Below are 27049 nucleotides of genomic sequence, written 5' to 3'. Positions count from 1 at the left end.
ACAAAGGACAGCGTGATTGAGATCTTTTTCTGGCCGTTTCATATGTACAAAATCTAAAGTTCTTGAATTACAAAGCTTCATTAAAATATTTCTCCTCAGGCTGCTCATTTCATGGCCTTTGCATTTTTCATATCAGCGGCTTGCACTGCTTTGCTGGTTTCGAACTTATATAGTTCTGAATTTCGTGTGATATATTCGTTACCTATTAAATAGGCAAGAAACATGGGGGCATTCGTATTAGTAATTTGGGGCGCTACGTTTGAGACATACGAGTATATTCTTTGATGAAAAACATATTTTACTTGTCTTGACAGTGCGTAGAGTTCAAGAATTCGTTTGAGCCACATTTGGTATTAGCAATGCAGTTATTGCTGGTGTATTTGATCCTTCAACGATAAATTATATAACGAAGGGGCCGAGATGCAACGTGAGCCCCTCCCCGCCTCCCCACCCCCTCCGTACAAAATTTCTGGCTACGCAACTGGCGTCAATATATACATCTGTGCGCCCTTCAACAAACCTCTTTCAAGCCAACCTTCCTCACGGTAGATGCGGGACTGGGTACGGGACCCTTGTACGTAGAAACTCTGCCGCTGACTTAGAGCTCTCGGTTTTTGCCACTCGTTCTGTGCTGGTCTTCAATGAAACTCCTGGATGCCAGCTTCACTGAATGGGTTTGTGCCACTTGAATAAATATATTGGACGCCAACTTATGCAAATATGTTTGTGTCACTGGGAATGTTGCACTCCACAATGAAGAAAAAGATCCATGGCAGCGCGGCTATCGCCTCCAGAGCCGGCGAAGAAGCCAGATCGCGTGCAGGTATTGCGAGAAAGGAACACGCTGCGGCTCAACCTGAGTGGCCGCGGTAGCTGCCGCTCCCGAGATTTCGCTGCACCATAGCTGGCCAGAAGCAATATACTGTAGCCACGGCGGCTCCTTCTTCGCACTGCCTCCGTGTAAAATTGGAGGAAAGGGGGTTAACCGAGGAGCCCGATTTTAATTATTATATCACCAGAAGCCAAGAAAGAAAGACGCCAAGGAAAACATAGGAGAAATTACTTGTACTTGCTAATTGAATTTAAGAAATTATCAATTCGTGGCAATGAAAGTGGACTAAAAACAACTTGCCGCAGGTAGGGAACGATACCACGTCTTCGCATTACGCGTGCGATGTTATAACCAATTGAGCTACCGCGGAGCGGTAGGATTCTGTGTGATGCTGCCATGCTCATATCCAGCGTTCGTTGTGATGCAGTTGTGGTAATGCCGTCTCAGCCATTACATTGTCATTATTATGACTTCGTCCTCTGGCAGTCATCATGTCGCTTTCGTCATGCATCATCGTCATGCCATTATCTTCCTACTAATGCCATATATCTGTTGTATTTATACCATCGCTAATAATGCGGAATCGTCATCTCAATGTCACTCCGCGAACGCCATTACACCGCCTTCGAAGCTCATCTCGATATATTCTTTGTCGGTAAGACGACGTGGTTCTCTGATGTTCATGACGGACCTTGAAATAAGGGTGTATTAGCAAAATGGCCTTATACAGGAAATATTTTGTGCCGCATATAGCCCAAACACGAATGTATCAGAATGAACACTACATATTCTAAATAGGCCTATCTTTATTGTTACGGGATGTCGCTCCAATGCTTGAATGCTAAGCGAATTACCTTCGAGAAGCATGGTCAGATGGGTGCTTCCTGACCATTTTATTTTGTGCCGCTGTCTGTCGCTTTCTCCACGCTACGGGGAGCAAACTAAATGATTCCTAAATGGTACACGATTTCTTCCACATTACTGCGACGCGCCCATTCGCGACATTAAGCATGCATAAGATAGCAGCAAGCATTATTGCCGCTAATTTTTGTTCCTTCGCGATATTTTTTACGCCACTTAACAATAAATACGGTTAGCATGCAGACAATGCTAGGGAAGTATAAGTATTACATGTGTGAGAAAACTTCGAACGACTTAAGAAATATCTAGCTACAGATATGACATAACTTGCATTTTTAGTACCTTCTTTAGGATTTCGGAATAGCTAATACAGTTTTTATTTTTCGTACACCAATCTGGTTTCTGCATTCTCTGCCGCGAAAGAACAAATCACAGCCATGCTCTTTCACGTTTCAGACCCAGTTCTTGCAACAATCGAAACAGTACTCGTAGTGAGTCATGAATATGCTTCTTTATTTACCGAAACGAAGGACCACAAACACAAAAAGCTGCTGGACTATTTGCGCCTTTTCTTCAGAGCCGTAAGAATAACCCTTACTTTCCCACAGCTGTTCACCTACATACTACGCACTAACTCAATGGACGTGGTGTTCTGATGCTTATAGAGTGATCGCGGGAGCAATCGTAATCGTGGCAACTAAAACGCCGGTGTCACTTATTTACGTGTACAGTAGGCTACCGCAAGGATTAAAATAGTACCTGATAAATTGCGGTATATTCCCTAACGGCAACTGCTGCGTCAGAAATGTAAGATTTATCGATAGCATACGCTTTTTTAGGGACAGAAATATTGCATTTGAAATTACTTTTATCCCGAATAGCATTCTTGGCCTACTGCAGCTGTTTCAAAGCCCGCCCCTCTGCTTGTTTGTCTAGCCTCTCACGCCAACCCAGTTTTCCAAGTTATCTGCTCGGCCCATGAAGCATGTGACACATGTTCGTTCACCTTCGATGTCACTGTTAGAGTGTAAAATTTCATTTGTCGACTGCACGTGTCCTTAGCGTAGTTTTAATTTATTTTTTGTTTCCTCCACTTAATGTTTGTTCTCACGTATTTATTCCTTGTGTGAACAGAAATTTAGTTCCGGACTGCCGCAGCTGTGCCGCATTTGTGTGTAACAAAGAAGCTGCGAAGCGCAGCTTCTTTGTTGCGTGCGTTTGCTCTTGCTAGCAACCATGAGTCAAATTACCTAATAGCTTGGATAACTAGGCATGCGCTCGGCGTCGTGTTGCCACCGTGGTCGTTGTATCGTCATTAGAGATTTGTCATTCGACTCTCTTCTTGGCGTTGTAGTGACACTGTAGTTTGATGATTGTCATTATTTGGTAACATCAACACATTGCCGTCATGCCACCGGCGTCCTACAGGCTTCGTTGTTCTATCGACGTCAATCTTTCATCATTATTGCAGTGCAATCCCACTGTCCTTGTCACGCTGTCATCGCCGAACGGTTGCTGTCATACATCTGTTGTCAGGCCGCCATCGTGACGCTGTCGTGGTCGCGCAATCGCCATCACTTTAGCTTGGTCAACCTACTCTTGCCATGTCATTGCCGTCCTAGATGTTTCATGGTACAGTCATCGTAACGCCATTGCCATTATACGCTGATCATCATCCGATTGTTCTTATCCCGTTGTCATACCATAGTGGTCATCGCGCCGTAGTCATGCAAGCGTGGTCATACTTTCATCGGGATGTCATCGCGGTCGTTCTATTGTCAATGTAAGTTGGACGTCTTACTCTCCTCATGGCGTGATCGTCAGCCATTGTCGTAACACAGTCAGCATCATACTGTCATCGTCATGGCATCGTCATCACGCTGTCGTTTAACCATCGCCATCGCTTCAGTACCGTCATCCCATTATCGTTGATGCAATCGTCGTCATACCGCCTTCGCCGTCTATCAACATCATACCTTGTTCGATATTCGATTGTAATCGGTTGTCCTTCATTGGCGATTATGCGGCCTTGTTCATGCCATCATCGTCATTGTGCATTCGCCATACAGTCTCCATCGTACATTTCTCATACTATCCTGGGGATGCCGTCGCGATCTTTCCACCGTTGTAACTGTAACTTCGACGCCAAACTCTCGTCATGCCGTCGTCGTGAGTCGTCTTCATTCCATCGTCGTCACGCTGTCATTCCACCATCGTCGTCACTTCAGTAACGAGACGCCGCCATGGTGGCGCCCTCGTCATCATTCCAGCTCTTCATCTGGTTTTCCTGATACCGTCGTCGTCACGCCATTGACATACAGTTGTCGGAATGTAATTTTCCTCATGTCTTCTACACTCTGTCGTTGTGACACTGTTGTCATTTATTGAAAGCGACATCTCCATTTCAAGCCGTCGTGATTGTATGGTCTTTGTCATTCCATCGATATCATCCAATCTTTGTCATTCCATCTCCTTGCTCAGGATGATCCAGTCATCGTCATGCGCTGTAGTGGCTAGGCGGCTTTAGTGTTGCACTGCTAAGCACGAAGTTGCGCGGTAAAATGCCGGCCACGGCGGCCGCATTTCCATGGGGCAAATTGCAGGAACGCCCGTACATGTCGCGTGTATTTGGGGCCCGTTAAATATCCTCAAGTGGTCAACATTACTCCCAACCCACCCACTACGGAGTGGCTCATAATGGGATCCCGGTTTTGGCACGTGAAACTCCATAATTTTTTGTATTCCAGTAGTCGTCCTGCCGCTATTCTCATAGATGGCCACGGCAAATGTGTGCCACAGAAAATTATGACCGCAGAAACAAGAAATGACAGCAGGAGCAATTACGACAGCAGAAGCAAGAAATGTCTCACACTTCAATGGTACCTGTTAAATAAACATGACTTTAGAAAAACGGTCTGTCCATACATTTATCGATAGCTCTTCGCATTAACGTCGAGAGTCATCGTGAGGTTAGTTCTGCTGCATTCTTCTTTGTGGAGTTAAACCTGAGAAAAAAATTATCTGTGTCCGTTTACACAATAACCCCTCAGGAGCTGTGTGCAGAATTCTGCACGCCAAGATTTGGCATCACAAGCAAAATTCTTGATTAAAACATTGATATTTGAAACGTGTCTCATTCAAACTGTGCATCTGTGCGGATACAATTATTGGAGAGTTTTAGAATTCGGGGCCCAAGCGCCTTGAGGCCTCAAGAAGACAGCGGGCCCCAACTAAGCATGCCCAGAGGGTAAGGAAGCCTTAGTATTTGCGTTAGGGACAGCCCAATGACCCTAAACTCTAAAGATAGCGTGGGTTCCCAAGTAACCTTGTGCACCTCGGGCTGACGATGAACACTCGCGTAGCAGCCAACAGAGGCATACGAGACGCAGCCATACAGAGCTGGGATCGGTTACTGAAGCTATGGTGCCAAACATGACTGGCCGCAAAGCATCGTATGCGTGGTCACATTTCACTCCAACTTAAATCGGCCTATAACATTTTGTGGCAGAGCAGACTTGCCGTGCCGACGTCACGTCGGCGAAATTTACAGGCAAGACACGCGGAACAAAGCGAGACTCTAGCTAAGGTAACGTCAACGTTTCGACGCTCTCTTTCCCTTCCCCCCCGGCCCAGCAGGGCAGAAACAATTCGTACCAATAATAACATAGTCCTTATGTTCAGTAAAAAGCTTATGCCAAACCTTCTTTTTAAACTTGAACACTTTTAAATTTCAGTTGTAAAATGACTTGTTTTATTAGTTTCAAGCGTGTTCTACTTTCACGACTGACGTTCCGAACGTGCAACCCAGCGCTGCTCTGGTCCCAATTGTAAAATTATCAGGCCAGTTCGAACCCAGGAGCAACCAACGCCACTCGACTAGGGGCCCCCAACTCATGGGGCCCAAATTTTAAAATTCTGGAAAATATGTATCAAAATTTTTAATAAAACGACTTCAAAGCTACACGGGCGCGATTTTTTCCTGGCGTCAGTATGTCAAGGTACAGTTGTGTAATTTCTTTCCATGTTTCAAATCAGTCCCACTTTTCGAATGACTTAACATAGGCGTTTTCTGAGCCTGTCACGCATCAAGTAATTCGCGCAAATTTGAGGCACCTGTGCAAGGTTCCCGAGTACTCTAAGCAAATCTTTAATTCATGGTCCACATGTACGATTTTTCTGGACCAAACCGAATCGCGCCTGGTGAAGTTACTCTGATGCATTTGCGATAAGACTCCGCTAAGCACGCAATTTTTTGCCTAAAAGGACGTCCTGCGTATCTTCCCCCCTGATACTGCTAGCCTGGTTAGACTTCTGCTCTGTACAATACAGTGGCTCAACAATATGGGACAGAATGCCAAATAACATATAGCACATAAGATCCCTCACTAAGGAACTTGGCGGATCGACCTAAAGATAAGATATTATTAGTAAGATGTCTTATAGAATATTTTCCTGGATTTTTTTTAACTTGTGTTCACTTGCGCTGTTGACCTAAGTGCTACAGGAACTGCAGCAGGGGTGAGTCATTATGTTTACTGCATTCTTATTGAGACTTGTGGCTTTTGCTGAATTGACTGAAACATTCTTTAGTGTTTTACCGCAGTCTGTAAACTTCTAGAGATATGAGTTCTCGTTCCGGAAACTCCAAATGTCAAGCAAATTAGATATTCAAAAATCAGTTGAAATGAAGAAGTTTCAGAGCCGCTTGTGCTTCAGCACTGAAATGAAGAAGTTTCAGAGCCCCGTGTGCTTCAGCGCTTATTTTGATATAGACATTCATTCTAGGTTCTTGAATATTAGGTAACCGTTACAGTCATTATGTTTAGGGATTTTTAGCCTTGTGTTTGACAATGGCTGGCCGTGAATTGAGAATTCTGTCTAGTGTTTTTTGGAATGGATCTATTTCACGACACATTCTAGCTAAGATATCTAATAAAGCGAATTTCTGTTGAATCTCACTGTATTTCTTGAACGGTTTCGATCAAATATGTGGCTGGCAGTTACACTTTCGCAAATGTTGCTTGTTTATCTATCTTTAAGGGCAACTTGCCTCTCAAATTCAACGAAGACTCGAAATAATGTGTGCAAGCTGTTTGCTCCATAACAAAATTGATACGTTCACTAAGTGTCAATGCACGCTTTTGTTTCTGCGATAGAGAATATATGGAGAGCAAGGGCGAATTTTCACCCCAGCCGCAATGTGCACTGCAAAGTCCACGTGCCAGCAGAATGAGCGGCTGATGTTCACGCTGCCAACGACTTACATTATGCGAAAGAAAACGAGTTAGGCAGAGCGGATATGGATGGTGGCTCGACGCGTGCTGTTTTCCCACCAACCCAGTTTTGCACATCATGTGATCAACCTCATGCTAGGGGTGGAAAGCTCGTTTCCCCCCTTTTGGTGTGGCTGTGGCTGAACTCAGCTGTCCGCAAATCATATCCTGGAGGTAATTTGCGGCAGGTGCAAAAACAAAGACCGAGGCGTAGTGCATGTTTGCGCTATAAACTTTGTTTTGCCGGGCAGCTAGTGTTGCAGGTCGACTTTTCTACGTTTCAGGGGTGTGGTGACGCACGTGCCAACACGAAGTTTTCTATGCCCCTTCCTCTACTCTACCGGGAGCCTTCCTCACACCGGCGTTGTTACAGCGATTCCTCGTGGTTGTCGAGTGATATCTGTTCATCTTTGTGTGGGTGTGGCACCTTGCATATTATTTCATTTAGTAGGTGAATATTTCCTGATATCTGCGAATTGTTCTTTTGTGCAGAACTACCAACGTTACTTCGTGTAATCGCGTTATACTTTCTTATCACTACCAATGCTTCGTTTCTTCACGAAAACTGCGTTTTAAGTGCGAAGAATTTCTTTTCCTAAAAGGCGCAAACAGTGTATTCTTGAAGCATAGGTCAATCCCGCAGAAGGTGCACACAGATACGTTGACGCAGGTAGTGCAAATAAACTCTGGACTGGCGCAATTTTTGGAAGCCCAATTAGCCCGTACCGGACATGGCGCAGACAAATTCTGGATACAGTAAGAATTAAAGCAGCCCACGATAGTAGGTAGGGCATAATAACGCAGACGTTAGCAGTAATACAAAAATGCAGCCACTATCAGTGTCGTCGTCATTCCGTGATCGCCAGTTCGTTGCCTTTCATGACGCTGTAGTCATTCTTTCGTTATTACGCCAATGTCATCTTTCCACCGGTTTAACTCAGTTGCTGTCACTTCACAGCCATATTGTCGTCGTGACGCTACCCTTGAGGCATCGTCGTCATGCAGTCATCATCATTTCATCGCCATCACAAAGTTGCCGTGATGTCGTCATGGTCCATCCGTTGTCACAAATTTGTCGTAGTGAGTGTGGTGTCGCCATCGGAGTGTCGAAATTATTTTCTCGTCAAGCCATCGTTGTGATTCGTCTTTTCAATCCCTTTCTCGTCATGTCACTATCGTCAGGCCGACGTGGTAATAGAGCCTCAGTATACCGTTGCCGTCATGTCGTTGTCGTCGTCATTCCACTGTAATCGTTTCAACGTCGTTGTTTTACTCAGCATCATACCGACATCGGACTCACGTTGTAACCACGCTGTAGTCGTGATCTCGTGGTCGTCCGGTACTCATCATCACCTTTCCACACATCTGCGTCGTCTATACGGTTTACAAATGCATGATAAAACGCAAATAATCATGAAGGATATTTCTCCGCGAATATTTTTGTGTGGTATTTTTTGCGATACGGATAATGGTGAGAGATAAATGACACTCATTCTTTTGCGGTAAACCAATTTCACGCTACATCTAGTTTCCCAATAGAAGTTGCACATTCCTCTTGTGCACCTTTCATATATTAAGTAATTGAAGAATGCGCTGAATATGTCATAGAGCCCAAAGGTTTGTAAGCTAATTTTAATGCTACAACAATTAAGGCGAACCTATAATATTTCGGCGAAGGGTGAAACAAGTTTCTGTGGAGTGTAAGGTCGCGAATTTCAATACACGCTGTTATTCATGCAGAGAATCATCAAAAGTCGAAATCAAATTAAATCTTTCTTTTGAAATTTTCATGCCCTATTTCATGTCAAGGTAAATCAAATACTTGGAAAGACACAGAAAGAAATCCTGGATATACACCTCGTCGTTAGCGACATAGTTGTTCTAACGGTAAGTCTACCACTCGCACATACTTATATAGCTATATTAGCCGCAGAGATTTGTTATCTTGTAATGTGGTAATCCGGTTGCCCAAAATATCCGCAATAGACAAAAGAAATACATTCGCAATAGGAGTACCGGGCTTTCGACATAGGGGAGTTCGATGGAAAACAATAATTGATTATAATCGACCGTAATCGAAACAAGCACACATATCTTTATTACGATACGTTTGTACAGCTGGCCCTGAGCATGAATATATCCTTAATTTAATTTAGCGTCATCACAGTATACATGTATTTATTTCCTGTTGCCGTGCAAATATGTTCGACTTGTTTTCTTTGATTTCAGCAAGACAATGACATTCCAACTATAAAATATGAACAAGACAATGACCTAATTGAAGCCAGTGTGCGATCCGCATTGTTTAATTTTATGGGCTTCAACGAACACTTGTTTGCTGGAGCAGGCGTAGTGTTATACTTGAGCAAGTAAGTTATAACATTATTTCGACCTCTTTTTTTCAATGAGGCATAGGCTGCCGGTTTTGTATTTCATGAAAAGCTTATAACCGTAGCCAAATTATGCTTCCTCGCGAACAGGCATGCTTATTCTCAAGGGTTGATTTGTATAACCTGCTCCCCATGAACATTCGTAGCACATCCGCTCACTGGAAACTGCTGCTACAGTGATACACTTTTGCAGAGCACGTACTTCTAGGCTCTTTCGTTCAAGGATGCAGGGGAGGTATTTGCTACAGACAGCCACATATTTTGTATGTCATCCTGACATTGCGTACCTTTGCCACTCTCATCGTTTTAATGCATTTATATTTACGCACTTATATTTTAGGTCTCTATGCAGCCACGTTACATCTACTCGTTAGAATCCTCAGTTCACGCTTCATTAACAGCTAATTAGCATTGCCTTGGCGCCCTTTGGGCACACATGGTCCTTGCGCGAATTGCATCCAACAATAATTATCATCATGCTCTCTATGAAATGTGTATCATGCTTCACCACATTTCACAAAATTGTGCTTCAGAATATTTTATTCTGAAAATATCGACGGACTTTCAATTATATTCCAAATTACATACGCGCTCACCCTCCATTTTATAATATGTTTAATGTAATGTGCGCACTAGTAAGTCTTATCTCCTATTAAGAGCACTGATTTGTACGTGCTTTCCGTGTGAAAGTGAGAGTTTGGCTGTAAAATATTTGTGTGTGTGAGGAACTCGGAAACTAAATTCCCACTGACGGTAGAACATGGGGGACGGTAGTACGTGTGGACCTAAAGGGTAATGGACAGCCGTGATGACGCTGCCATAGTGGAATTCGATGTAACGTTGTCATTCTCAGACAGTAAGTGCACCAAGAAAGAGCACACCTAGATGTTTGATTAAGGGGCCATATAAGGCCTAACAAGGCAGTGAAAGTCCAGCACGAACTTTGGGAGGAACGAGGAGGCGGTGCGTTGCTGTCCGGCGCTCGCAACTCAACGCTCGTGCGAACTTTCTTTTTCAATGGCTGGTTGACCTGATGCACCGACCACTTGGTGTTCTGCTGCCAAGATGCCGGGATCTTCCCACAGATGCCTCCTAGGTCTAGCACAAGTAGCACGTGAGAATCAGCGTCGGGAGTCCGATTACGAATCTTGATTCATGATGGAACGACCATCACGGCACTACGAATAGGGGTATATAGTCCTTGGCTCAAATTAGACAAGTTCGTCCACTGGTTCGATATAAGAGCTCATACATACAAGCATGTCATGAATTTATCTCGTTTCTCTAAGGCAAGTGAAGACATTTATATGAATAATGTCATGGCTTGGCATTCATGCCAATTGTTTATGGCCTACGTAGCATGAAATGTCATTGTTGTTGCACATGCATGTCATTATGTAGATCTCAAGAATATATCCCAATAAAGAAATCCATGTGATGGTATTTAAAACATTATGGTCGTGAAATGATTGTCATTCATGTCAGTTCAATTTTCCAAAAACTTATATATCAGGATAGCCACAACATGAATGAAATCACACGACATGCACCACATGGATGACATGGCGTGACGTCATTGTCAGGAAAGGCATAAAGGGTAGGTGATGGCGCCATATTCCTTTCTTTATTGGGATATGTATCCAGGTAAATGTGCTGAAACATGAGTGCACGACATGACAAGACTGACATGGAATAATATGCTCATACGTGTCCTGTTGTCATGGCATGCAATTCATGGCATTCACAGGATTACATTTGTCTTTTAATTTATGTAAGGTGACAGACGCTTCTCATGTCATTCATATCCAGACATACATGGCGTTCAACAAATGACCACAACCTCCTCATGTCATTCATACCCTTTCTGTCATGACATATCTGCCATTAACAGCATCAGATATCATCACATGACATGCGCTTGTAGATGTTGTCCTTCATGTTATGACGCACTTGAGATGTCATAGAATTCTTTGTTTTTTTATTTTATGACATATATGATATATATGTAAAAAACATTTATGTCATGGCAACCTATAAGGTCGCGCAAACATTTCATTCACATACTGATACATATTGAGTTAAAGAAGCGACCACTAGGGCATCATGTCATTCATACCATATATATTTTAACATGCACTCCATGTCAAACATTTCCTGTAATTGACGTGAAGACATGTCACTCCTGTTATGCATGCATGTATGCCATGCCGCTTCATGGGTACTCTGATACATATCCAGTTGAAGAAACGACCACGACAGCATCACGACGCAGGGGGCTAGACAGACACATTCAATACACTTGAAATTCAGAAAGAATAAATCGTAATTAATGTAAGTTGGAGTATGTAGCTATCATAATATAACAAGATAGATAGTTTTTCTACAAGGTTCCCTTAAACCGAATATCATTGCTTCTTAAAGGTAATATCTTTCTTGTGACACGCAAAAATTTTCTCACCCGTGGATTGTGTTACTTTTCGCGGCTAATATTTTTCTACTGGACTTTCCCTGTTATCATTTGTCGTTCAGCGCAAGGAACCCATATATTATTCATAATTTTTTAGTGTGGTAACCAAGTCTATACCGGAAACATTACACGCAGAATCTGCTGTGCGGGTAATCTAAATGAAGTTGAAGCATTTGCAACAAAGCACCTCCTTTTTTACCGTCGTATGCAGCTGTGTTATGTATAGCTGCGAGAAGAACCGCTAAAGAATCCTGAAACGCAGAAGGGTGGTTGCATAAGCGCAACGTTAACTAAGACCAGCATAAGACATCTAAGATGCGAGAAGCGGCAATGCTCGCTTACGCTGCATGACTGCGTTGTAATCATGCCATTCTTCAGCAAACATTATCAGTGATCAATACGTGCTGTAGTACGTGACATAATTGAACCGTCTCGTGTTTGGTAGACCTCGTAGGTAAACGTGGTCGATGACGCTGCCTCCTCCCGATGCGAACCAATCTCAGCGGTGACTCGTCGTACTTCGGTGGCAGCTGCGTATGGCGCGACCGCGTGGGTGCTATCTTGAAAGCAATCTGTGATGACAATGTAGTGCTCCGAGTTCTGATAGCTTCCTGTGTCCTGCGTTTCCGTCGCTCAGTTCGTACTCAAGTAGACTCAACACGAAGGTCAATTCGTTCACTGTTACGGGCCCAACATTGAACACAATCGTTTTTGGTGACGGACAGAAGGATGGAATGCTAACTTGTTTGGGTAGGCATAGAAATGCTTACGCATTGAAAATATAAATGGTTTAACGCTACGTGGTTGGGAATTCCACCACCAATGAGAGGCTTCTTCTATGAAAAACAGCGATAAATGTAGGCGTAACGGCACGAGATGTAGATAGATAGGAGGCAATAATTGTTTAATTCGAAAATAATCAAGGTATATAAATTGAAATTTGAATCAAGTGTTCTTTGGTGTGAAACTATTCCACAGGGCAGCAAACATTTTTGCAGGAAACTGTTGCAAATAAAAATCTTTTCGTTTGCCCTTCACAAAATTAAAGGCACTCAACAATTTAAGAAACTTCAAGAAGGGTGCCCGGAGAAGAAGTGTGTTGTATTTAACTACAGTAGGGCTGAAACCCGGGCCACTTGGTACATATATGAAGGAAGAAACCAGTCACAAAAGGCAAAAAGTCGGTTACGATAGATGAGATAACTTGCTTTTTTCGGGCTCGGTCATTAGTGATGCTGTTGATGCGCATGCTCTGCTGGCCTAGCTAGGACTACGCCGTTTCTGATAAAGCTCAGTTGATAGTCCACTCGTTGGGATGTGAACCTCCTTTCTTGACGTTTCTCGTTTGTGACTAGTTCGTTTCCTTCAAATATGTAACCCGAAGTGAAATGAAAGAAAATTTTTTTCCTAAACATGGCGCACTTTCCACTGTGTAATAGCTAATGTTACTGCGTAAATTACTCGTTCCTAGATAGGTCGTAGAAGAAACGCAAGAAATGTTCTGATGAGCTGAGAAACGTAACGTTGAAGGCAGAGATTATTCACTGCACCATATGGCAACAGCGCCGCTGTTCTTATATTGTTACGCGAACGAAGGACTAAGAAATTGAGACCATTTACAAAGTACATCGACAAAGCATAACTGCAGGGCTGGCCAGTTCAGCCGACAGCTCGAGAGCCAGAGACCGTTTGTCCTCTTCGTCGGGACGCCCGCACGCATCGCCCACAAGAAACACGCAATATGCATGTATCAATATTTATTTCTGGTCACATAGGTACTCGAGAAACTTGCGCAACGTTGTCCTAAAACTTGTGCACTGTGCGAGGGCTTCCGCTGATATTCAATCACAAAGAATGTTCTGCGGGATGCCTCACTGTGACGATCTGTAATGTTGGGCTTTCACCAGTGCCCTAACCTGTATTCAGTTAGTTGACAGCGAACGTGTTACTGTTGAAAAGTGAATCTGACTTTTCACATTACCCTTTAACAGTGAATTCCTACCTGCTCAAATACGCTGTCAAAGGAAACAAATAACAAAATGACATCTTGCAGTACTTCAAAACTATTCCGAAATATATTCCGCAGTTGCGCTGAAAGATTTCAGAAGTCTTTTTGGCTTTTCTGCAAATTCCGTTCTTTGATGTATTTGCACACTGCACAGGTTCAAGTATGCTATTCCTAATAAAGGTACAGCAGGGTATATAAGAGCGAGAGGTAAGTGTTTTTTTGTTGTTGTTGTTCGCCTGCGTGAATATTTTCAGAAACACTGCTTTGTGGTCACATGCGCTGTAGTTATGTACAGGAGTGAAAAATATACTTAAAAGATACTTTGACGACGTGGGGCAAAACAGAGCTAGTTTCTCACAATAAAAAAAAACAATATGCGGCAGCACGAATTTGCTGCCGAGATATGTTGTAAACAAAACATCGATGCATTTTCGTATTATATGCGCCTCGTGACTGCAGCAATCAAGTAAAAATTCTCGAGATTGCCTGCCAGTGAGGCATGCCCGATTGCCCATTATCATCCATAGGCATCAGCTCGTTGTGTCACTCCTTCGTTTACATTAAATTTCCATTTCAGTTTCCTCTATGCTTACCCTGTTGCGCGTTCAAGTTACTCAATAGGCATTCGTGCAGCTGCCCTTGAACAAATAAAACGCGCAATGCTGAGCTGGAACTGCGGTTAAAATTTCGGTGGCCCCCATCAGACGATGGCTGTCTAAGCTAAGGCATTTATCATTCACTAAATATAGCGCAACAACACATTGCCACCGTCGAAATGAGTTATGCATAAGGCGGATACAGCAGCGGTACTGCTGTTTCGCGCTACCCTAAAATATGTTCGGCGCCATCTAGCGGGACCGCTGCAAAGCCTGCGCAAACCACCTGAAATGCATGCAACACCGGTGCGTGCATTTGCTGTGAAACGCGCGATGCGTCCATCGGGCTTCTCTCTCGTACTCCTTTCTGGGCATATTGCGCCATCTAGTGGCATTGCCACTAAGTCCGCGTGTGGCCTCCAAGACGAGAACCATGGTGCGCCGGTACCTACAACCTGTGAGAATCATTCCCTGGCTCGTCCCACACTCAGTGGGATATATTCCACAAAAAATTGGCGAGAGGTTCATTAAAAAGTGGCACACAGAAACAATGGATAGATTCATAGATCTCAACAAGTGCGTGATGCACACAAATAATGCATCAAAAGATACGCTGATGCTTCGAAGCACTGAAAGCACATCGCGTGGCTTACTCATTCACAGCTCCCCGAAGCTTTAAAAAAGTGGTGCCACAAATTCACTGGTCATGTGCCGCTTTTTAACGAACGCCTTTCACGCCAACGCTTTTGCGATCTGCACCATAAAAGCATTGAGTATATGCCGCTCTTCAACGAATCTGTCTCCAACCTGGGTCACTGCACATGTGACAATGAGCGTTCGGAAAGCGATGGAACAATTCTCAGCCTTCGCACGCACCTGGGCACCACCTTTCTCATCTTTGAGGACAGGAGCGGACTTCTTGGCTGCGCAACTAGATGACGTGGCGTGTTTATAAAGACGCGTGAGAGAGAAGCCCGGCTGCAGCGTGACCCGTTTTTGAGCGTTCGTACGCGCCTGCGAGCAATATATTTGGTATGCCATGCGTAGGGTTCGGGGCAGTGCCACTATTTGGCAAAGATATTTCTCAGAGTATCACGAAAGGGGAGTCCCGCGGAAGTAAATATTCCGTGTATAACACACTTCAACAGTGGCAAGACATTCTGTCAATATAGTGATTCATTGCTAAGCGCATTACAGTCAAGAGTAATCGTGAGATGGGGGTTGCGCCTAATTTTTATTCAATTACGGCATTTTTAAGAAATGCTCACAATAATTAGGCTCTATGGTGCTCTCTATGGTGTCGTATACCAGGAAATACAGACTCTAACGAATATGCTTTATTTTAAATTACGGGGTTTTACGTGCCAAAACCACTTTCTGATTATGAGGCACGCCGTAGTGGGGGACTGCGGAAATTTTGACCACCTAGGGTTCTTTAACGTGCACCTAAATATAAGTACACGGGTGCGTTCGCATTTCGCCCCCATCGAAATGCGGCCGCCGTGGCCGGGATTCGATCCCGCGACCTCGTGCTCAGCAGCCTTACACCATAGCCACTGAGCAACCACGGCGGGTGATCATGCTTTATCAGGCTCGGCGTTAAGGATAATGACAATACCTCGTAAGAAAATTGCTAGTGTGACAATGAATAGAGAAATGAGACCATTGCAATTTGCATAAGCGCTCTACGGGGAATGCCTGTCAGTGGTGATCAGATGTAAGGATGTAGGCTTATTTTTGTTTCGTATGTTGAAACTGCGATGGGATGACCATATTACATTTCTAAGAAAAAAAACAGGGCGGGAACTAGGACAACTCAAAAAAGCGTTACGTCTGGCGGCACAAGAAACAAAGTTAATGCCATATAAAACCTTAGTTTGACCCATTCTAGAGTAAGCATCCACAATGCGGTATGGATACGCCAGCACATATACTGAGTAACTTGATGGAGACTAGAAGATGTCGGTCAGTTTCATCCATAGGCCTTACTGGTGGCAAACTCGGTAAGCGCCCTAATTAGGAGAACGAAGCTTTATTGTTTAGAGCTTAGGCGATAGCGCGATACAATAAAATAGCAGTACTTGCTCTAGAAGGATCTTGGTATAAACAGTCAGCCATACATAGATGGCGTCAGTCTTCGGCACACGCGTGTTTCCTAGTCTAAACAATTGGAAAAGTTTGCATGTCACACAAAGACCTACCAGAACTCATTTTTTTCACAGGAATTGTACGCGAATCGAACGTTCTTCCAGCAGCATTGTTGAGCAGCAGTTTATATCCTCATTGATGTCACTGCTTCAAACTATGCAATCTTCCTTCTTCGTTTTCACCAACTCTTCTATTTCAGTCTATTTCTTCTTTATGTTTAAACGTGCTTTTACTTCTTGGAATACGCTATGGCTTACGAAGTTCTCAGTTCTTTTGGTGGTTTTGTGGTTTTTGTTAGTACGTCCTTCTTGCTTTTTCGCTCATTTCTAGCACGTGCCTTTATCCTTGTACGTGAATCTGTGTAATTGACACTCCAAATGCACGTAACCCTTTAATGGCAATGTGTATGACTCGTTACCCACTCGTGTTAAAGCCAGCAGTAACTTTGTACACGAATAAATAGGTGTATAATCGACACCTGCAATTTTGGTGAGCAATTCGTGTCGCATAGCCAGAGCCAATACAAGCAAAAGCAAAATCGCTTACAGATGCCTGCTGATTTCTGCATCTCCTTGATATTGCAAATGTATCAGCAGCAGCCGTTCGGCTGCCCGATGGCCGTATGTATGCTTCGAATTGATTCGCCTCGACGCTACACCAAACCCTAATTTTGGTGGCCAACAGAACACGAAACAGCGAGGGTTAGGCCTTAAAGTCTAGGCAGGCGTGCCTGGCGATGACATACAGACGAGGGAGGTTTACCGCTGACTGAGCAGCTATCGGGACCGAGAACTTGTGCTAGGGTTGGAATGAGCATGGCAATAGCGGTCAGCGTGTGTACCAAGTTCGCCTGCGCGCTTCTAGGACGGAAGTGGCTAGGCTCACGTGGACGCAAAACATCAAGCTGAGTTTGCGCAGCACAGCACAAACTGCGACGGCAGGCAGTCAAGGTCGGACTTCACAGAATCGCGACGGGTGGACGCCAAACGCTGCCGCGTCCACAATCAACAAAATGTTTTAACTATACTGAAGCATTGTAGTGAGGAAGAGCCTACAAACAATTTTTCTTTGCTACTGAAATTCTCAGAAATTCTTGAATTTGCTTTTTTGCACGAAAATAGCTGAATAACAGTGCTTTCGAAATAAAGAGCTCCAGAAACAAACCTGCTTTTTTTGCCGAGCCAAAAAACAATCTGTTTCATACATTATTCAATATATCGCTCTTCTATAAAGTTGTACGCGAATGCCACACCCACTGAAACTATTCGCTTTGAAATTGTTCGATACTAATTATTATTCGCTTGAATTTCACTCAGAACAACAAAACTGAAATTCGCACAAGCTATCGAAGTACCGCTTGTGACTTCCGCTTATGACAGCAATTCTGAGTTTTGGAATTAAGAGTTCTCAAAAAATTTGAAACAAGTCATTCATGACAAAAACACAGAGGTCTTCCTATCTTATGAACTAAATTTGCTACTAAGACGGCAACTGCAGGGTTTCACAGTGGGCAACAATTACCAAGTTATATTACTAGGCGAGCAGGCATTTGCTGCTTTACTTGCTCGTTTCTAGACAAGGTATGTTGGCAGTGCCTGTAACCTTTGTTCTTTGGGCTTCGAGGACTGGCCTATGCAGGTGCCGCTTGCAGTAGATATTGCGCGGCCCTAATTTATGATGACGCCGACATGGACGGAGTTTCAGCAGCCGCTCATGAAGTACTTCACCTGTAAGTATGTGTTATATACTTATAACCCGTTATATGGGAAATCCCGTTTTGGAGGAGTGATGAAAGGTTAGCCAACCTCTGTAGATTTGTTACTATAAGCAAAAAATGAAGTAATTTGTGCGTCACCTACTGCACCAAGAAGTAACATTTATAATTTCAGATTAAATAGATTAAATCTTATTTTGTAACTTCATGAATTGCGTGATACTTGAAAGCGCCCAGTCTTTTTTTGTTTTTAGTTTGCTATTGCTGAAGAAAACTACGCATCTGGTGTTTGACAGCGAGTATCCTTTATTCCATCCATGAATCTTTGCAAACTTTGCACCTGAATTTCTCTCAGCCGCGAGAGCCGAACAGAAGAGACAAGGATTAAGTGTACTAAAGGCTAACGTAAATGTTATATATTTTCTTCCTTTGCTAGTGACGAACGCGGTTTAGCACAAAGCAAAAAGACCTGTAAAGCAATATGGGAATTAATAATGACAGAGGATTCGAAAGGGTTTGGTAAAAATGGCTGATAGAACCACCAGAGCGCGTGGTACCAAACAGGTTGTGAAATTCCAATATAGTCCAAAGGACATACAAATATGTACCACATGGTTTAGAGAATCTCTGCCAGTAACTGCGGTGGTTACTTTCATATCCTCCTACGTGGGGATTCGAAGTGGCGTTGTCATTGAGATATGCATTTGAACATTTCCGCGTGTTTTCTTCCAATCCGACAAACAGAGCATATTCAGTAAACGGAAGCATCTTGTGTTTATCTGCCCAATATAGCGACCTACGTAAGTTAGAAAGCCTCCCCAAAATTTAAAACATTAGCGAAAAATTCCTAATACAGAACACAGGTACACTACAGGTCGCTATGCGGGCTGATCCGAATCCAATGTCTCGAATGCGATAAGCAATTGTCGCTGCTACTCGGTCCAACAAGTCTCTGAGTTTTTTTAGCCCGCTCGTCGTCGGCAACTCTCGCAATTTCAGAATGCCTTGGCTACAAATTTTGCCATTGGGGTACTGAGCACGAGGTCGCGGGATCGAATCCCGGCCACGGCGGCCGCATTTCGATGGGGGCGAAATGCGAAAACACCCGTGTTCTTCGATTGAGGTGCACGTTAAAGAATCCCAGGTGGTCGGAATTTCCGGAGTAGTCCACCACGGCGTTCCTCATGACCAGAAAGTGGTTTTGGCACGTAAAACCCCATAATTTTTCTTACAAATTTTGATTTGCAAAATATGGTTAAAATTGTGCAGTATTTCAATTTTGCAGAGCACTCTCGCGGATAAATAGGCCTTCCAAGTTTTTTGTTGAGCTCCCTCCACTTTTTATCTTTAGCGTTTTGAGAAGACTGCGCTAGAGGACTCAGACGTAGGCCTGCGATCGCGATCAAGATGCCTAATGGGGATTCACGGCTTACGATTGTCTGAATGTGCATTCGACAATACGGCGATCGCACTTGACAGTAACGATCGATTTAGATCGAACTTAATCCATGTCGGCCCCGACAGCGATGAGAAGTGCAGGTGTCACACCGGTATTAGATAATCTCCTACTTTAGGCTCCTAAACTACTGCTATGTGTTTTTTTATTTCCGCGAATCCTTATTCACTTTATTTTTAAAGCTACGATACACATAAGTAGTTACACGTTACGCCATTGACCTTCTTACGTAGTGCGAGTAGCGCCATCAATTTAGAAAATATATTTTTATAAGTTTTGCACAAGACACTTGCACAACAATCTTACAAAAACTAATCTACGCTATCTCTTACCGCACTTCTTACCAAGTTACTATACCCTAATGAGTAATTGGCTAATGAATTTTAGTTTAGGATCCACGCATGACGGACACCCACCAGTAAGTTACATTCCAAACAGCCCAAGTGCCGAAGCCTGCCCAGATAACGGGCAATACATCATGGCGTCAGAAAACCCTGAGCTGCCACAACCCCCATTGTCAAACTGCACCCGCGACCAAGTTTTGGCTTTCCTACAGTGAGTATTGATTCTGGCCATCTCTCATTAGGTAGCTATGTGCAGTTACCTCCCACAGCAGACGCATTCAGGTAGATTAAAATACTTAAAATACCAGAGCCCTATGGTTTGAGTGCACATTAAAAAGCATCAGGGGCACAAAAAGTAATCCTGAGTCCTTCATAGTGCCCGTCATAACCCATTGTGCATTTTAACGGCACGAAGCCTCAAAATTTCTTTTAAATCGGTTCCTCTATCAACCGAAGCTCTCAATGTAACATACATATTGTGGTATTCTTCGTTTGAACAACTGCTACATTTCAGTGTAAATAAAAACGAAACACAAACTTGAGGTCCACTGAAAAGAAAGGTCCATTTAGTCAACACGGCGATGTACAAAAAGTGCGCATCAATTCGCGGCGTACTTATTCGTTGTTGATTGCACATGATCGTGAATTACAGTGCGCCAAATAGCGTCTTCTGACATAAGCTCCACCCTACAGAATGTGATTCTATTTAGTGTCCCAATAAGATCGCGCCATTAAAAGGTACGTCGAATGCTTGACTTTTCACAGCGAAGCTGTTTATCGCTAGGGTCCCATCGATTTCCTGCGTCCCTCAACAAATCGGCGTGTGCACAAACTCAGCTCGCGAATTTGGTGCAAAATCGCTTGATTCTATGGAAAACTTATACAGCGCATCTCTTCGCCATGCATTTTCAGCAGATTAGTTATCAATGAGCACCACCTTCAAGATCAGTAGATTCTAAGATGAATAATACTTCTTTTTTTGCTTACGTAGGTTTGAGCCATTCCTTTAGCGGGAAAGACCCATTCATTGTCATACGTGACGGACAAAGGCAAAGGAAGGCTCACGCATTTAGTAACAGAAGTGATACGAGAATGTGCGTGCGTACCTATCGTCACGTTGACGACCGATGAAGACAATAAATGTGTTCGTACCTTAGTTCAGATTTCTGGGTCTCCTCTGTGTCGTGTGCTAGGCAGCTCCGCTGGTCATCCACATTCGCATAGTGGAATGGCTCATGATTTCTAAAACGAAGCTCTTAGCCGCCCTTTCCTGCTTCGAGCGTCGGCGTCGGCGGCATTGGGGCGAAACCACGCGAACGAGTTCAGTGAAAATGCAAGACGCGAGCCGCGAAAGGCTGATACCAAGAGAGTCGACAGCTCAGCGGGTTTACGGGCCAGCAGGACCATCAGGCGAGCGGAGAAGGCAGCGGAGCACCGCTCGAAAAGAAGAGTTTTACCTCAGCGATCCTTCGGTTTGGTCGAGCGGAGCACCTTGCTACTCCACTTGTCGAACAAGGTTGGAGTTACCGGGAAAAAATCAGTACGCTCGCTTCAGGTTCTCGATCGCGATCACTCGATTCAAATTGCCGCCAAAAGGCCTCGTTGCTGAAACCTCTCGCAGGATACAGAGGTCCTTTTCAGTGGTGAAGCACCTCCGAGGCTTCTTCGCGTGCAGGCGAGGCAGCGCCGCGTCTCAAGATGACGCCAACGTGATGCCGCCGCTGTTCGTGCGCATGATCACCATTCGCTTCGAGAAACCGGTGTTAGGCTGCGCGTGCTTCGCTGGGTAGAGGATATCAGCGAGCTAGCGACGCGTTCCGTAAGAACGCTGGCCGCCGGCGGGTACCGAACATGCGCAGTGGTGCCTACACTGGCCCACTGGAGCTGCTGAGCTACAACTCTCTAATGAGAGCGGGCTCTTCAGTAATGTGCGCGCGGGAAACTAGTATCACGCTGACCCACTCGACAGCGCTTTTCGTACTATCGCCTTCTCGCGTCAGCTCTCACTCCCGTTTCTTTGGTTTTATTGGTTAGGTATCATTCGCCCTTGTTTGGATTGTCATGCTTCGAAGTTTTTCTAACCTGATTGTATGCCCGGCACGAATCTTTTAGTACTTTCACCAAGCGGCGCGGCCACTAGAGAGTATACCAAAACATTCGACGAGTCATGTATACAGGCCGACAGGCTTGACCCGCACATCATAATTCCGAAAATCGTCGACTCTGCTGGCCGCTAGCGTGCTTGCGTGTGACTTGTTTGCTTGACGCAAGTTCGGCCAATAAATAGTTAAATTTGTAACTCGTAGCTTAGACAGTGTGCCGCTGTTCACTGTCACTACCAAGTGGCAGTATAATCGCTATACAAAATAGTGTCAGCCGATTATTTCCGAACAACGAGCGACGCAACCGGTGGAATTGCTTCCATTGCCGCAGCTGCAAAACTAGCTGCCCGAGAAGAGGCCCACGGCTGCCGCCGAGAAGAGCCTGTCATTCCGAATTGAATTCGTTGCCAAAATATATCACGAATTCAAAACACCTAAACATCTGCGCCAAAAATTCGCGTTAGCGAGTGTCACAATAGTGACATTTTTGCTTAATTTGTAGCACGCTCTCTCAACTGGTCATTCTAACGCAACGTTCGGTTTTGCCGATATACACGTCACCGCAAGACAGGGTGAAGACATGGTCCGGTAGTTTCACCGCATAGAAGGGCGCGGGAACAATAGCATAGAGCGACCGTAATTGCTTAGTGGCTTTGGTGTTGCGCCGCTAAGCGCGAGCGCGTGGGGTGAAATCCTCGCAGCGGCGGCCGTGGTTTTGGCACGTAAAAACCTCAGAATTTTATTTAATATAAACGGTAGCCCAATATTTGCTTCGAATACGCGGCAGATAACGCCAGCAGACACGAGTTTCACCAAAAGAAATCTTTAAATGTAGGACTTGCAATGCCGTGGCGTCAGGTAGCTCATGCCTAATCACAAGACAGTTAGTTGGAATTTTAAAAAGCTTATGAAATGATAGCAGGCGATGTAAAGTCACCGTCTTTGTCTAGAAACCACCTAAATCAGCATATCCCTAAATACCATTAAAACTTGACCCCCCCCTCCCTCACACACACACTCCATTCCAAACACGCTCCAATGACCTATCAATAAAGGAAAGGAAAGTGACATAAAATCAGAACAACATGCAATACAATAAAAACAAACCGACATTGACAGCAAATGTAGTCCAGCCTTACTTGCCAAGTAGGCCACATTCTGGCAACTCGCTTCACTTTGTCTATCGTGAATGGTGTAGCCGAGACACCACTACAAGATGTTAAGCATGAAGCACCTAAGTGCACAGGCCCAACGTTTTATGCTGACTCCGTAAGTTACACCATTTGCTCACAAAGTGTTGCACAACCTTAATAAAGGCTGCGAGCCAGCGCGGTTTGGCTCTCATTTATTCTGCCCCCCAAAAAAGTTGCTTATCTGTTCCGTTGAACTTGCTAAGGAAACAGACGAAGTGCTCATACAAAGCATGAGAATCGTCTGTCAAGTTTTGCAGAGGTGGGGTTTATGTGATCCCGATTTCTTGCGGCAAAGTGTACATCGCTAAAATCAAACGTTGCTTAAACGACCACTTAAGGGAGCATGTACAAAATGTTAGCAAAAGAGGACAAGGGCACACGCATGGTGATCCGCGTTAGTGGGTATGGTTGTGAGGCTTGTTTTTCGGAGACTACCATTCTGGCCAGCAGTGGTAACGCTTCTTATTTACCTGCATTGGAAGCCATTTTTATGAAAAAGAAACGGGGATCGTTACATAAGTAAGCAGTCCAGCGCACTGCTTAAATCAGAGGCCGTTTTCTTGCGCAAGAGTCTTTCACCTGCATGTTTGCTACCTGCGAGGTTCTTGCATTTTTATTGTGCGCTTTCGCGACAAGGTGATATATATGCGAAACTGTTCCCGCTTATTAACAATTGCGAGAGCAGCGCTAGTAACTGTCTTTTCTTTCCGTGTGTGTTGACATTTTCTTTGCTAAAACATTCCTCTTCACCAACTAAGCTGAGCACGTTTTCTACTTTTGCAGGTTTAAGGAATTTTAACGATGATTATATTTTTCGTAGATATTTAGCCTTTTTTTTTCAGAACTGAAAATGCTAAGTGTCTGCTAAATGAAGAGCTACGACGGTCACCTCCAATTTTCGAGGCAATTCTGAGAAAGCCCTTATTAAACGCAAGCAAATATTGCAGTTATCTTCACAAACATGCGGAAATTGTAGAATACAAGCCGGTAAGTCTCCTGTGCCACCAATTTACATTGTGTAATAACAAAACAAAATTTTGGAACACAACACTACTGGAGATATTGTCGACAAGGTTAAGGCTTGGCGCCTTCGTGCACCGAAAGACAGCCGAGTAAATTGAGAAAAAATGCATGTCAATGAAATTTCCATCTGATTTAAAATCTGTTCAAGACTGCGCAAGATAATTGTTTCTTTTCTTGTTTTTAGACTTACAGTTCAGACTTCAACATTCAAAAATGCTTTTTGGTGTGCATGACAATGGATTCTATTGGCGCTAAAGAATACAGCATACATTCCGCACCTGATTACACACCTTGTAGCGACACGAACAAGCACGTAAGTCGCTCTTTGGTGTACTTCCACGCGATCAATTTATCTGTACATGCATTAGTAATAATCTTTTGTTATAAATATTACTTCAGTTTGCGATGGAATGTATTACATTTGATTCAACGCTTAGAATAAAGGCAAATCATTTGGCTTTCCTAACTGATGCATTAGTACGGCAATCTTTCAACAGACCCAGCAGCCTTAAAACTTCGACAGACAACCATATTACAAGGTTCTTTTTCCATTGCACAATCATCACCATTATGTTGTCTTAGCTTGATGGGCAGCGTATTCAAGTATCTTAAGAAATCGCTTTTTGTAACAGGTATTTCCAGCACAATCTGACTCCCCTTGACACACCTGAATTCCCGAAGCATGATAAGACAGACGTACAAATATAGGTATTTACGGAAAGACATAAGCAGCAAATAAGCAACCTGTGCAGCGCATTTGTTGGTTGCAAACACTATAACATTTTTATTATGAAGGAGATGGAATTATATTGAAAGGCATAGAATATTTACGGGTCTTCTGAAAAAATGACTTCTCAAGCTGGAAACATACCTAGGGCTCCTCGAGCAAGTTTATACTATCACCTTGTTAGGGGATGAGTAATCATTATAGAAAATGAAATGAAACCATCAATTCAGCTACGCAGAATTGTAAGTTTGCTTCAGTTCAGCTGTACACTACACTACTGTGCGATGTGTTCATACAGTACAGACGACGACAGAATCCATGTGACCTCGTCGGTTGCAAAAATTGAGAAATTTAGCCTTTGCGTCTTTCTTCATGTAGTAAAATATCTGCGCCCCACAGCGCAAAAAAATCGCTTTGCGAACAAACAGGAAATTCTTATTTGTCAACAACGGCATTTTCTTTGCCTACATTCGATATAATTACTGATGTTACCCGGCGCAGCAAGCCCAACTAACTCATATACATTGACATGCATCTGTGGCGGGTCTGGGTAGAACTTCAGACTGGTATGCTCACCTGTGATGGCGTGTTTTCCATGATTGCATCACGCAGAGCTGACGATTTGTTGTTGAGGAACACGCTAAGGAAGCCGAATTCTAAGATGACACAATGTGTGGCCGGTGTATTAAACACGTATATGCGACCGAGATCTTCCGGCGAATAATACCACCACCGTATACTTCAAGCTCACCGACCACTACATTTGCCAGATTCGTCATTTCGAATGTCGAATGCCTTTATTTCACTGTCGTCATTTCTAAATAGGGTGACAAACCCGTCGTAGACCACCGCTTGAAAGCCTCGTTTTTCGATAATGAGACATTCCGCAAGTTCAACCTGCATGCAACGACCATGCTGTTCGCACACCTTATATCGTTTGGTGGTCCAGCCGCTTTTTAATGAAACGTGCGCCCTCTGCGAACTGTAATGAGTCGGTTAAAGAAAGATAACTCGATTCTCTCTTTTTTTTTCAGGTATGCATTCATGGCATGTGTAAGGATATACCTCGCAAAGGAAAGCCCTTTCACCAAAAAATAAAGGAGCTTGCCAATAAGCGACTTCTCATGCCAGATCTAATGATTGATGAATAAAGGCTGCCATCACTTTATTTCGGGACAGCTATATTATAGAGGCGAGAAGAGGCGTACCGCCGAAGGCAAATGTTAGGTGCATACCTGCGGCCAAATTTTCCTGCACACCATTTACCATACTAGGCGCTGTAGTATTGCGCAGCATGTTTTTTTTTTCAGAAGCGTTGGTTTGAAACTTCCTTCATTTAACTTGTACTATAATGTCTACCGCTTTCTGTAAATATAGCAGAGCACATAGTGGTTCTAAATTGGGGAATAGGTAGGAGGCCGTATGCATTCTTCAACGACAAACCGCGCACGTTGACCGCTGAAATCAGGACTTGAGTTATCAGACCGAAAATTCCAGTGGGCATGCTGCTAGACTATCCCTATGCTAGCGACCGGCACCAAAGCTGCGGAACGGATTGTTATACTGGAACATTACATGTGTCTATTCACATCTTCTCTTACAGCATGAGCAATCGCCGCGATTAGCATGAGGACGAATCACATGCAATGCCATACAGCGGTTAACAGTTGAACAAATGACATGCAGCAGGCATTCTCAGATCGTTAACAGCAGGTTGCCATTATCCCTCAAGAGAAAAGTGTATAACAGCTGTGTCTTACCAGTATTCACGTACGGGGCAGAAACCTGGAGGCTTACGAAAAGGGCTCTACTTAAATTGAGGACGACGCAACGAGCTATGTAAGAAGAATGATGGGTGTAACGTTAAGGGATAAAAAAAGAGCAGATCGGGTGAGGGAGCAAACGCGAGTTATTG

This window comes from Dermacentor variabilis, chromosome 11 (assembly GCF_050947875.1).
Source record: "Dermacentor variabilis isolate Ectoservices chromosome 11, ASM5094787v1, whole genome shotgun sequence".
NCBI lineage: Eukaryota > Metazoa > Arthropoda > Arachnida > Ixodida > Ixodidae > Dermacentor > Dermacentor variabilis.
This window is presented reverse-complemented; position numbering follows the sequence as displayed.